Consider the following 14,805-nt stretch of genomic DNA (forward strand, 5'->3'; position numbering starts at 1 on the left):
GGGGGGACTAAATCGGCCTTTTTGCACTTTAGGTAAACGAAAATTAAAAGAGAAAAAGGAACAGCAGTCTTACACCGGTTGAAAAATGCCATTGGTTGGATAGAGAAATTATGACGTCATTTTATAAATAAAATGGAATAATGAAATTGATATTAGAAAACACATTTTTTTTTTAAATAAATGATTTTTATGAATGCAGGATTTTTTAAAACAATTTTTGAAGCGTGATTTTAATTAATTAGAAATGATAAACAGAAACGATATTGAAATTAATAATATTAAAAAACAGATTTTTTTAATAGACGATTTTTAATAATGCAGGATTTTTAAAACAATTTTTTAAAACAATTTTTAAGCGTAATTTTAATTAATTAGAAATGATAAAAAGAAACGATATTGAAATTGACAATATTAGAAAACAGAATTTTTTAATATAAGATTGTTTTAGAAATAAATAAATACATGCATGATAAAAAAGGGTCTATGAGATATATATACGAAGAAAGTAAAAAAAACAAACTTTTTTGCGCATTTCAGGGAGAAACAATTAAAAGAAAACTGTTTGCGCGGGGTCCACGTTTCCTGTGTAGTACTTTTTTTTAGTATAAAACAGATTTTTTTTACCAACCAAACAAAGATAATTAGAACTGATATTGTTCTCTGATACATATTATTATACGCGGAAATATTTACGTCGATTTCCTTCACCGCCACACAAATACCAACAGATGCAGATTATTAAATACTAATTAAATTCTTTTACAATACTTTCAATTCTTAAATGCTATCTTAACTTAAAAAAACAAACTTTTAACTGGAGAGTTAGTAAACGTTTTTAAATTTAAAATAAAAGTAAAATACTTCACTATAAATAAGCGATCGAATTGTTACTTAAATGATTTTAACTCTTTTAAAAATGCTTCTACATTAATTATTTTATACTATTATTAAATGCTTATTAAATTCTTTTACAATAATTTCAATTCTTTAATTCTATCTTAACTTTAATTTTTATTTAATTCTAAAAATACTATTAATTATTAAATACTTAGTTATTAAATTCTTTTCCAACAATTTAAATTTTTAAATTTTATCAATATTTCATAGTAATGACGTCAATATTTCTTTATCCAATCAAATTGCATTCTTTCAACCGGTGTCAAACGACTGCTGTTCCTTTTTTATCTTCATATTTTCGTTTACTTAAAGTGCAAGAGGGCCACTAAATCTTCACTGGTCACTGGAAAATACCGTTCTGATGCCCAGGGTACGCAAAAACTTAGTCTGTCTGCCAACACATCTTCAGCTGGTCGTTTGTTAGCAGATGCTACGGCTTCGAGTCACTTCTGTAGATGCTCTGGTGAATGGCTGGTCTTCCGCGTCTTTTGGTGCAGCCAAAGCTGGTCCTTCCATCGGTGCTGTAAATAACTGGGTTTTAATTCGAACAACTAAAAAATAATTGAGATTTTTTTTTTTTTGGCAAGACTGTAGTTTAGGTGGAAAAATAATCTCGAACCCTTTATCGCATAAAAGAAACTAATTTCGCTAATCACCGGTACGTTACTATGTCAATAATATATAAACAATAATATAGGTATTTCAGAAGTTGTTTTTGAAAACAACTTACAAAAAACTTCTATTTATATTGCGTTTAATTAAAATAAAAAAGGTTTTCGTAGGTTACAATTATGAAAAGTTCTTTTCATATTTAAATGTCTTATATGTTCCGTGTTTTTCTTTTTTTTTTTGTACACAATGAATGCCGTTTTAATGAAGGTGCTAGTGCAGAGAGTGATCCGCGCTAATTTTAAATCGTATTTCCAAGTTTAATTAAAGTTTTATATGTTTTTTTTATTCAATTGTAAGGTTGAAGTATAGAATAGGTACAAAACACCCTCCCTTCCCCATGTTAAGAATGGCTTTTTAAATAATAACGTTATTATTTATGTCCGGATCACTCTCTGCACTAGTACCTTAATGATAAACAATACATAAATAGAGATAATTATCAGACTTTTTAAAGTTTAAGTTTAAACAATATTTTTTTAAATTTTTAATTAAAAATTGAATCGCGTGATTGTTCAATTACGTGAAATGATACAAATTAATATTAAACACGCGTAATCTCTTGCAATTTATTATTTCTCTGTTTCAAAGTAAAATATATTAATTATAAAACATTCGGTACTTATGTATTTTTGTTACCGTGCTAAAATAGGTTCTTAAGATATCGTGAAATGTTCTGTTTAAAATTTAAAAAATATTGTTTAAAATAAAGTCAAAAAAAGAGAAAAAGATATTGTGAAAAAAAGATCGTGAAACGGTTTAAAAAAGTAAAAAGTTGGGCTTCTTTAAGTTGTTTTCAAAAAAACTTCTGAAATACCATATTATTGACATGGTAACGTACCGGTGATTAGGGAAATTAGTTCCTTTTATGTGATAAAGGGGTCGAGATTATTTTTCCACCTAAACTACAGTCTTGCCTTTTTTTAAAAAACGAGAATACTTATTCAAAAGATCTTCTGGGTAAACTTCGTCCAAAGGAAAGTTAGTTCTTTAGGTTCTTAATGGTTTTGTGATGCAGGATGTTACAACTTTGGCTCGTTCAGACAGCTTCCTAGTTGGGAGCAAGAGCTTTTAAACTTAGCTCTTCTAAAGTGGTTTTCTGGCCCTGGGCAGGAGCCCAACGAGATGCATGCTCTTCGATGCCAGCAAGCAAAATCGCTCCTTTCTCAAAACACATTTTCTTTTATTAAACCCTAATTCCGACCACCATCTCCTAGAGATCACTGTTTCCTTGTCCCGTGATGACTCTTTCCTTTCTCGATCGTTTTTCTTTTCTCTTTTCTTCTGAATTTCTTTTCTTTCTATATCTAAACCATTTTTCTCTTAAAGAAACTCTGTTACTAGCTAAGGCCCCATCTTTCTCTCTATATACCGCTTTACTTCACTCCGTTTCCCCTAATCTCTCTCCTCTTCAACCCAATATATAAGTCAATAATTTATTTATTTTTCTATTTCTTTATATATTGTAAGGGTTCTTTGTGACGATCAACCTTTATTTTTCCCAACTGGTGGTTTATTGCTGTTTTATAACTGCCTAAGTGATTCATAGTTTTCTATCTCTTGGTGACAAAGTCTGTTTTTTTTTTAATCTAAATTATGTGTAACTGTCTTGCTTCATTACTTATTTGAAAACCATTTTTCCAAAACAATCTCTTTCCTTAGTTCCTTTGTTTAAAGAAATCCCATAATCAGATTGCTAAAAACAGGTTGACAATCTTTTCTTCGTCATCAAATGAAAGCCTGTTTATATTTTCCTTTTATTAAAACAATTATTTTTCTGATGGACAGAATTTTATGGACATCTGTTTTTTCTTGACTAAGTGTAAGCATACACCCCTGATCATACCTCATCCTGATTTATCTGAGCAATGCTCCTAGGACCTGGTACACATACACTTCTGTTCTTGTTCAGATTAAATCACCTGTAGCAGACAGGATTGCTAGGAACATAAGCAGGAAAACATTTTTGTTGCTCAATATTTTGTAATATAGTTTTTATTCTAAAATCAGCTCTCAATCACACGTCTGAGTTAATAAAAGGTTAAATATAAGGTAATTCTCTCTTTATCCCAGATATTAGACCGAAAACTTGTCCACGTGATACGAACCAATCCACAATAACTTTCCTGTGATGCAATACAACCAACCCCAGCCTTCAGGCCCAGGGTTCGACTAAGACATGAATACAAATAATACAGCAGCCGGACTTCAATACATCACATGAATAAACTTTTATCTTCCAATAGTGCTGTCTCTAATCTCTACTAACTGCGACACATATCCATGAACTCTCAAAAGGCATTTCTAATTTTCAATCATCGTTTCCAAACAGGAATTTTTCTCAAAGTTCAATCATTTCATTTACAAGAACCTCATTTCATTTTTATTTTGATTTGTACATATCACGCATTCACTTAATTTTTAAAATTCAATAAATGGACTGATTCCATTTTATCAACTGCACTAAAGATCATTAGTAATAATGATTGAGCTGACAGATTTCATTTCCATAGAAAAACAGTGTCATGTTTATGAATTTTTCTGTAGATGAGGATTAATCATTCATATTATTTAGATTATTCAGATTAATGTTTCCATCTAGAATGTAAGGTGCACAACGTTTGTTTGATGCAATTTCTGACTCTCTTCAGGCATTTCTTGTCGAATTCAGGAATTTTTCTGCCGAGCTTGGCAATTTGGACTAACCTTGACTGAAAGATATCGGAAATTTACGATTGTATTTTGAGTGTCGCCAGCACTGAGGATTTACCCTAAAACCCTTATTTCCTATGCACTTTGGTCCACATCAACTGCGATGTTATGCAAAGATGAGAATAGTAATATAAATAACCCAAAAATTCAGACATGATTGCAAAGAACATCAGCAGGAGCCAATCAATGGCTAGAAAATTTGAATATAATTTCTGACTTGTCCAATCAGAAACACTCTCTAAGTCATGTGACTGAGTTTATAAAAGGTTAAACATACTGCAATTCTCTCTTTATTCCGGAATTAGACTGAAACATCTTCACATAGCACAAAACAATTCAATAGAACTATCTTGCGATGCAACACAACTCAGCCTTTTTCCCCTGGGATTCACCTACGGCATGAGTAGAAATAATACAGCAGGGCTAATGCCTCAATACGGTATAAAAATGAACTCATATTTTCCTACAGTGCTTTCTCTAATCGTTCTAAAATCTACAAATGTATCAAATCAATATAGTTGTGATTAAATGTTGTCTTCATATCTACAAGCCTATCCAGTTAAGCTTGTCAAACATAACTCACCATGTTTCAGAAAGCAGGGGTTCTTCTCTTCTAACATACATATAATTAGTCCCCCTAAATATTGCAACTTATTCTTCCAAGCTGTGTATCAGTTTAAAAGTTACTAATGTTATAGTACACATTATCGACTTAGAGCGTTTGTTACTCTATATATCGAAATCAAAATTGTGATTCTTCTAAGTATATGTTTCACTTCTTTTGTGTTAGTTCACCAGATATATTCGTCAGGTAATTTTTATAGTTTGTTTGCATGATCCAATAATAAAACGTTTCTAAAATCTTGACATTTTTACTGCAATAGATAAAACATACTTCACAATATTTTTACTTCTATCATGCATGCTTTCATGAAATTAAATTTTAACATAAAAACGTAAAAATATATATTTCAATGGAATATAAGTCTCACTATTCTGTAACATATTGAATTTCATTGCAAAAAAATCACACTTTTCACAAGAATGCAATTCAATCATGTAAAACTTTACTGAAATATACATTTAATTTGCAATGTGCCTGCTTATGTGTTAAACTTAAAAGTAATATTGTTTGAATCATATATGTGTTTACCTGTAGTTTATATTTTAAATAGTGTAAATACTTTAGAGAATATAATTACAATATTTTATTTTTTTTGTAAAAGTATACACAAAAGTATCTTCTACAGCATGTCTCTTTTTTTTCATTTTTCTTAAACTTTTTCTTCTAGGGGATGGGACATCCAACCAGATGTCTGACATTTACCCCTATTTTAGTGAGTCCAACCAAGAGATCTTTTCAGGATTCTAGCCGTCCCTTTCAGTGCAATCGTTTGTATTTCACTTGCACTTGGTTCACCGGGTATGCTTGCTATGTACTTTTTAAAGTTCTTTTTCATGAGCCCAGTTGCTCCTGATGACCGGTATAATTGAAACGTCTTTTAATTTCCAATTTCGTTTCATATCATACATAAGTCCTTGATACTTTGTTATCATACATAAGTCCTTGATACTTTGTTATCATACATAAGTCCTTGATATTTTGTCTCCAGTATGTGTTCGCATATGTTGCAATATATGTTATTTCATTGTGAAAGAGCCACATACTTCACAAAAATATTGTGTTTCTCCAGTATGTGCTCGCATATGTCTCAAAATACTTTGTTTCTGCATAAAAGAAGAGCCATGGTTAGTCTCAGAAGGGTTAAGCTATCTCATTAAAAGATTCGTCTGATGTTCACATCAGAAACCTTTACAGTCCCCTTTATATATGACTTTATGTCATAGTTGCTCGCCACATTTTTTATATGCATAACCACGGTTTGTTTATTTGGTGTATCTTATATAAATCTAGATACCATAGTCAACCCAAGCAATGCTTAAGTACCTCTGTCTCGTTCTAGTCTTAAAGGATAGTCTTATTAATAAACAGCTGGTCCTTGATGCCTAAACATTTCCTACTTCTCACTGCTGCAGAGGAGATGTTGATAGATGCTGTCTGCAACAGGCCAGTGAAGAGCTTGTATGTCATAGTGAGACAGCAGATGGGCCTAGATTTATAAGGACATGTTGGTTCATTTGATTTGAGTATGGGGTCGTACCACCTTTTAATAGCCCTGCTGGTGTAGCCTTTTCATTCCTCAATATTCTGAAGCACTTGCAATAAACTCTATGTCATGCTGATAGTTGTTTAAGCCAGAAATCAGGTCAGTGGTCTGTGCCAGGGTTTTGTAATTCTGGAATCCATTGAGCTTTTGTTTTAGAATTCCAGCTGCTATTTCTGGTTCTGGCATTTCGGATTTTATTCATTGCTTTTAGCAATATGTTGGATCCATTTAGCCCCTTCACTATAGATGACCTCATTTTTTAAACAGGGGTTCCACATAATTCGCCAGCACTTGCTTTTCGGGCAGCTTTTCTACATTGTGTTCCTTGTTAAATTTAGAAAGAATAATGTTATTTTGTTTAAAGCTTTTATTTTTTTACTCTCGTCTTATTCTTGTTTTCTTTTATTTTTTTATTCTTTTGGCAAGTACTAGGACCAGCCCCTTGAGTTCCCTCGCTATATTCTTCAGGTCTCATAATTTTGTTCCATATTTTCTACTGAGTCTGCAGATGATGTTCTTCAGTTGTCCCTGTATGGCAGCGGCATCCAGGAATTGTTTGATTTGAGAGAATTCCTTTCTACACATGTTCAGCTGGTTTTCAATCTTTTGCTCTGCTTCTGACGCCTGTTGGTTTTTTTTTTTGGAAAGTTTGGGCAGCTTTCCTAACAATATATAGTCTTGATGCATAAGAAACCTGATTAAACTCTATAAGGGGTGTGTCATATGAAAGTAGTCCCTGGAAAGCAACATTAACTTTTTTTATTGCTGCCTTTGTTGTTCTCAATATACAGTCTTGATGCATAAGAAACCTGATTAAACTCTATAAGGGGTGTGTCATATGAACGTAGTCTCTGGAAAGCAACATTAACTTTTTTTATTGCTGCCTTTGTTGTTCTCAATATACAGTCGTGATGCATAAGAAACCTGATTAAACTCTACAAGGGGTGTGTCATATGAAAGTAGTCTCTGGAAAGCAACATTAACTTTTTTTATTGCTGCCTTTGTTGTTCTCAATATACAGTCGTGATGCATAAGAAACCTGATTAAACTCGATAAGGGGTGTGTCATATGAACGTAGTCTCTGGAAAGCAACATAAACCTTTTTTATTGCTGCCTTTGTTGCTCTCGTAGTTTCTATTTTAGGCAGCTTTAATCTTCCCTCAAGCTCAGTTTTCTCCAGTATGTGTTTGCATATGTTGCAACATATGTATTTTCTGCGTAAAAGAAGAGTCACATACTTCACAAGAATATGGTTTTTCTCTGTCTCTACTATGTGTTTGCATATGTCGTAACATATTATTTTTAAATGTGAAAGATAAACCACACTCTTTACAAGAATATGGTTTCTCTCCAGTATGTGTTCGCATATGTTGCAACATGTGTATTTTCTGGGAAAAAGAAGATCCACATACTTCACAAGAATATGGTTTTTCTCCAGTATGTATTTGCATATGTCGAAACATATGAATTTTTTGTGTAAAAGAAGAGTCACATACTTCACAAGAATATGGTTTCTCTCCAGTATGTGTTTGCATATGCCGTAACATATGTATTTTCTGTTTAAAAGAAGATCCACATACTTCACAAGCATATGGCTTTTCACCAGTATGTGTTCGCATATGTTGCAACATATTATGTTTCATTGTAAACGATGAGCCACATATTTCACAAGAATATGGCTTTTCTCCAGTATGCATTCGTATATGTCGCAACATAATTTGTTTTGTTGTAAATGAAGAGCCACAAATTTCACAAGAATATGGTTTCTCTCCAGTATGTGTTCGCATATGTGTTAACATATTTTGTTTTATTGTAAAAGAAAAGCCACATACTTCACAAGAATATGGTTTTTCTCCAGTATGTGTTCGCATATGATGCAATAAACTTCGTTTTATTGTAAAAGAACAGCCACATACTTCACAAGAGTATGGTTTTTCCTCAGAATGTGTTTGCCTATGTTGTAACATATCATCCTTCTGCGTAAAGGAAGACCCACATACTTTACAAGAATAAAGTGTCTCTCCTGAATGTGTTCGCATATGAATAACAAGATTGTGTTTCTTGGTAAAAACCAAACCACACAGTTCACAAGAATATGATTCCCTTGCAGTATCAGATTTATAATTCATTTTTTAAAGTGATATGTTTTAGATATTACCTTACAGTTTTATTCTTTGTATTTTTATATTTTATCATGAGAAACAGAATGATGAAATCTAGCCAGTTTTTGAATTTTTATGGATTTTATATTGAGTCATATAACTTCGAGTTAAATTAAATACAAAGACATAAAATGCATTTGACAAATGTTTTGTCCAATAGATCATAAAATTTGACTCCAGATTATTTTCAATCCTTTATTTTTCTCATTTAAGTGATTGATGGAAAACTGTTTGAATTATAAAAATATTTTTGAAAGACATTTCCACATTTTAGATCCCATAATAATGTAGTACTATTCAAATCGCAAAGAGAATGTAGATCACTTCAAATCCAATGATACTTGTTTTTCTCATGAATGGTTTTCTGCAAAATTAAAAACATCCAAAGATAAATTTCATAAAAAATATAAATTTTATAAATTTTATGCAAATTCGAAACGAAAATATTTTTAAAGTAACAGACATATTTTAATTTTGATTATCTAACCCTTTATTAAAATAAGTTTTCAATTAAAGAAATATTTAGTAATTTTATAAGACCCATTTTTAGGCTGCAGTGAGAGTAGAAAGAGGGCTTGAAAACAATGGGGGTTGAAGGAAAACATTCAGGGTGTTTCTGTGAACAGAGTGTTCTGTGCATATGTAAAGCTGATAAAGTTAAATGTGTGGACGTATACTCCAATAAAATTTCACAACATTAAGGAATATACTGATGAAACCAGGTAGACAACTTTAGGTGAGATCAAATTTCCACTCACAGCTAATCTTTAAATAGGGATCATCTGTTACAGATCAGGTACAATTACCAGAGCTATACAGCAAGATTGCTTGATTGAACAAGTGTCCAAACTTCAAAACATAAATCACGATGATTCAAGTGCAAAGGAATAATGCATTTTGCTGCAACTCCAGCCATTCACAACCAGGTGAAAAGGGTGCAGGCTGCCCACTACAAGCACAACTTTACACCTGCAGGCTTTAATCATTGACGAAAAACTGGTAGGCTTTTAATATTTACTGGAATTTGATGCATTCTGGAATTCGGTGGTAGTGCATCTGACTGAATATGGTGATGTTCACTTCCTAATGGAAAATGTACCAAGGTGTGCTGTAATCAATGTTATTATATATCAACGTTTTCATCAGTCTATGCCTTACATCTGTAGGTCGAGTGAGTGAAGGTTTGGCAAAATTTGCACTGGCTGGTACTTATCAGCAGCTTCAAGATAGAGCATGAAGTCAGGAGAAGTAGGTGCGGCCTGTCTTGTTACAATTAATGGCTGCTATCACTGCATCATGAAATAGTCAAAGTGCATGTTACATAAAGCAAAAAAGTGAAATGGGTAAAATGTGTGGACATATATGCTAATAAAATGCGGTAACTTTAAGAAATGGCTGATTCATGGGGAAAAGGGCTCGAGGCTCTGACGAAGCTTTAATTTAAGAGGGTTACAACAAGCACCATGCATCAACATCTTGACCGTTTGCGATTTGCTTGTGTATGCGAGGGTGTGGATACTGTTGAAACCAGGCTGACAACTTCAGTTGAGCTCAAATTTCCACTCACAGCAAATCCTCAAATAGTGATCATCTGTTACAAATACAGTAACCAGGGCCATATTGTCAAAGACTGTGCAGCTAGATTGCTTGATAAGACAAGTGACTACAGTTCACAGCATAAATCATGATGGTTTAAGTGCATGAAACAGTCAAAGTACATATTTTATGTAATAATATAATAATATTTAACTAAATGCCACAAGTATATAACATTTCTTTTAGTTTCACTTGACAAAAAGTATATACGTATATACCATGCACTGGATAAGGCAAGGGAGGGGATGGGAGTAGCCCTAGATATATATAAGGCTTGTAACAGGGCATGGTACGATAGTTTTTTTTTTAATGAAAATCAGATCCTTTGGAATTACTGGATGAATACATAACATAATTAAATCCTTCTTAAATAAGAGAAGAATCCAGGTTGTACTCAATGGTAATAAGTCTAAACAATGTGATATAAATGCGAGTGTACCTCAGGGGTCAATCCTCACACCTTTATATTCCTCATATTCATAAATGACTTCTCTGATAAAATAGTCTTTAAGATGGGTATATTTGCTGACAACACCACGATCTATAACAGACATGAGGGGAAAAATAAATGAACACATAACAAAGGCAATGGGAAAAACCCTACAGAAAGTCCTGCAGTCTGTAGTGGAATGGGATCAAAAATGGATGGTAACATCCAATGCTGCCAATATTAAGTTCATTTGCTTTAATAATTACAAGAAACTTCTCGGCCACCAATAGCTATGGCTAAAGATACATTACCTTAGACTACTTGCTTTAAACTCCTAGGCTTAACGTTCACAGGAAACAAATTTGAAGAAAGCATTGCCAAGGCTGTTGCAAAGAAGGTGGGCTCTCTACCTTGCTAGAAAGTTACTTACGCCTTAAAGTATCCTGTAGCACTACAATGCCACCATTCACCCATGTATGGAATATCGTTGTCACATTTGGGCTGGTGCATCTGCTACTAGTCTTTCACTCTTGGACAGAGTTCAAAAGAGACTTGTCAACCTGATAGGTCCTGAACTGTCAGTGAATCTTCAATCTCTATTCCATCAATGAAATGTTTCGTCTCTCTGTACAAGTATTTTAATGGGGGGGGCTGATCTAACGAACTACAAGGCCTTACATCCCCTCGATGTAAATACCCCAACAAACCCGACAAGCAGCAAAGTCCCACCCCTACACAGTTGAGATCCCTTAAGAAAGCCTTCTACTCTAATTCTTTCTTACCCAGAACTGCTAGACTTTGGAATTCCTTTCCAGGTCCCTGCTTCACCAACTGTACTGACATGCAGAAGTGTAATGTGAACATACATCTTGCTGCTCAACTTCCCACATAGTATTCCTGTAACTTATATCACTGATAGTATCCCTCTACATAAAAAGTGGCACTGTGCCTTGTTTGGAGTGAAAATGTAATAAAAAAAATTGTTCCACTTTTTGTCAATTCTAGAACATGTTATAAAAATAGAAAACAACATTAAGGTACAGTAATACAGTATGGGTTACTTTGCTACACAGTCTTACAACATATAGTATATATGCGTGCACTTGCGCATACAAAAAATACCAATGTTCTTATTTTATTCATTTATTCTTGGTTATTTATAATAATAATAATAATAATAATAATAATAATAATAATAATAATAAAAGATTAGCTCCACATTATCTTGGAATTTCATTTAATAATCCCCCTCCACACACATTTCTGCGAGCCTAAAAACAAACATGGCTACCGCGTTATATTTATATATGAAACATGTGGATAAATATGTTTGTAATACTGTGAAAAATTGCCGGCCCCAATTTTAATTGCAATATTCGTTTCCAGCATACTCGAAAATCCCCTAGAGAAGTTTTAAAGGTAGTTTGTGTGTTGGTCTATATTTCTAATTTCCCCCCCCCACTCTAAACAAAAACAAAAAAAAAACAGTGTTTGACCTCTAAAAATAAAAATGAATATTTTCTTAAACGGCCTTTATAAATAATATGAAAAGAGAAATTAGGCGAAAGTACATAATGGTCTCATACAAAATTAATTCCCTCTGTCATCACGAAAATTAAATTTATTATGTTATTTTACGTTTTACATTTAATCCCCCCCACACATTACCTTATTTCATGTTTCAAATGTAATCCTCTCCTGCACTCCAAAATGTCATGTTTTCCGCCCTCCTGACCCCCCTCTCTCGATCGCCAAACTTGAAATAATGTTAGGGTGACATGTCTCGTTGAACACTAAGTGGCCAAGAAGTGAGTGATCACTTTACGTTAAATTTATATAGGAAAGTTATCCCCCAATCTAAAATGTTTATTTTTTTCCAAATTTTCTCTTTTCATATTGTTCATAAAGGCCGTTAAAACGTATTATGCACAAAAAAGTAAATCGTTATTTTTTAGGGGTTAAACGACGCTGAGCTTTTGGGGTACATCGTAAAAATTTACCATAATATTTTTATTTTGTGTAAATTTACTTAAAATTGTATTATGTTTTAAGTTACAGCGGGGGATGAATACCTCACATCTCCAAACCGTATTGTATATATTTTGGACCATTAGATTTAAACTTAATGTACGTCACGACTAAATTACGTATTTGCAACGGTTTCCCATGTCAAAATAGTCTTCAGTTGCAGTATATACAGTAAATTAGAGACGATTGTATAAAATCATTGTATTCGTTTACATGCAAACTAGAAGCGTTGACTAATTTCTATGTAAAAAAAACAAAAAAAAACAAAGGGAAACATAATGGTTCAGGTAACTTTGCAGGAAAAAAAATCTTAAAAGGAATTAAATTGAAGTAAGACTTACCTTTTATTTGATGAATTTCATTTCAAGAAAAAAACACTTATAAGTTTTGTTGATTAAAAAAAGACGAATTTGATGGGCACAAGTCTAATTTTAAGATGGCGACCGGGATAGCAAGTTCGCAGAAAATTAAAGTTAAGCTAATTTAAATGCGCCATTGCGAAACAGTCGATCTTTTCGATAAATATTACACATAAAATTATAAATTAATTTATTGTAATATTTTCATTATTTAATGGGGACAAAGACAAATATCACAGAGCAAACGAAAGTTCGGTTGACAGAGACAAACCGTGACCATCGTCATAGATGGCATGTCAGCTGAAAAATGACGTCATCGCCATAGGACCTAGCAAGTAAGATAAGTGGAACACAGACTGTCGATAATGAGCAGACATTTTTTACAGAAAGCGTTAGAAAACTTCAAAATTGGATTAAAAAAGATAAACATGATACTTTGTACTGAAACTCATCCAATATTAATAATAAAAATATTAATAATAAAAAACGAATTGAAAGGGAAAAAGTTGTTAAAAAGTTTTAAAAGAAAAGGAATACGATTATATTTGTATGAAACTGAAGTTTATTCAATAGAAATAAATAAAAATGAACAATAAATATTTTTTAAATAAAAAAAATATTTACAAATCAAAACTGAAAAACAAACGATAAATTAGTTTAACTGAAATACGAATAATAAATTAGTTTAACTGAAAAACGAACAATAAATTGGTTTAACTGAATAACAAACAATTACTTTAACTGGATAAAAAACAATACGTTAAAAATTAAATTCAAACAAATGTTAGTATAAACAAAGTTACAAGGCAGCAAGACGACGTGGCCCTTTCGGATGGTGGTGTTTGCCAGCAGGAGGTACTGCCTTACCAGACTAGGCTTCGTGTTGAACGTGGAACCTCAAATAATGAAGACCATCATCAATGCTGTGTTGTCACAGGAAGAAACAATAAAAGATGGAACTTTGGCGTGCCTTGATGAAATATATATGAAGACATTGTATCATCACCATGCGTCAAGTCTAAACTGGTCGAGTTTAGTCTGATTTGCAAGGACCCAGACATTTGGAGGATATTGTCCGCATCTTGGGCCTGAACATTGCACAGGACTGAGGGACCTTGTAATGGGGACATGGAAGTACTCGATGTCTTCACAATAGCAAGCTGTATTCTCCGTGTGTGCAAAACTTGTGGGGCACATACCAGTGTGTTGGTGGGCTTGTGCGGCAACAGGCACCATAAAAAGAAGGGCAAACGCAGTCACCAAATATTGAGATAATGAAACAACAGATGATCTGTTGGTTTGCATGGTGACGGATACCATCGCAAGGGTAAAGCAGGATGATCCTGTTAAAGGAGACTGGTACATGTAGGGAGATGAGCGTGTGGGTGGATGCAAGCTCTCTGGCCATTGGAGTGCTGTTGGAGAAGAATAGGATTGCGATTGAGGACATCTGCTGGTTGTGATTGAGGACACCTACTGGTCTGCCCATATCAACGTGGTAGAGCTCGATACAGTGATAAAAGGCATCAACCTTGCATTCCAGTAGACATTCAGGAAATTGTGCATACACACTGATTCGCTATGCATGTACCACTGGATATTAGACACACTGACAGGTAAGACCAGGATGTGCACCAAGGCAGCCACTTAGATACTGATCAGACGGACGCTGGAGACTGTGAGAAAGCTGGTAACAGAGTACAACCTGTCTGTGGATACGATACTTGTCACTTCAAATTTCAACCTTGCTAATAGGCTCACTCGGGTGCCACAGAGATGGTATG

At 33.4% G+C, this 14,805-nt stretch overlaps 1 long non-coding RNA gene across 1 annotated transcript; it reads right to left on the reverse strand.

Moving 5' to 3' along the window:
- Positions 1-5,275: 5,275 nt before the first annotated feature.
- Positions 5,276-13,100, reverse strand: LOC145269604 (uncharacterized). The gene is made up of 2 exons (XR_013865129.1): positions 13,004-13,100; positions 5,276-8,972 (listed from the first exon to the last, which is right to left on the reverse strand). It is a non-coding gene; the product is annotated as an uncharacterized LOC145269604 (long non-coding RNA).
- Positions 13,101-14,805: the final 1,705 nt, after the last annotated feature.

This window comes from Euprymna scolopes, chromosome 45, assembly GCF_053919585.1.
Source record: "Euprymna scolopes isolate OS-2025 chromosome 45, ASM5391958v1, whole genome shotgun sequence".
NCBI classification, from domain to species: Eukaryota; Metazoa; Mollusca; class Cephalopoda; order Sepiida; family Sepiolidae; genus Euprymna; species Euprymna scolopes.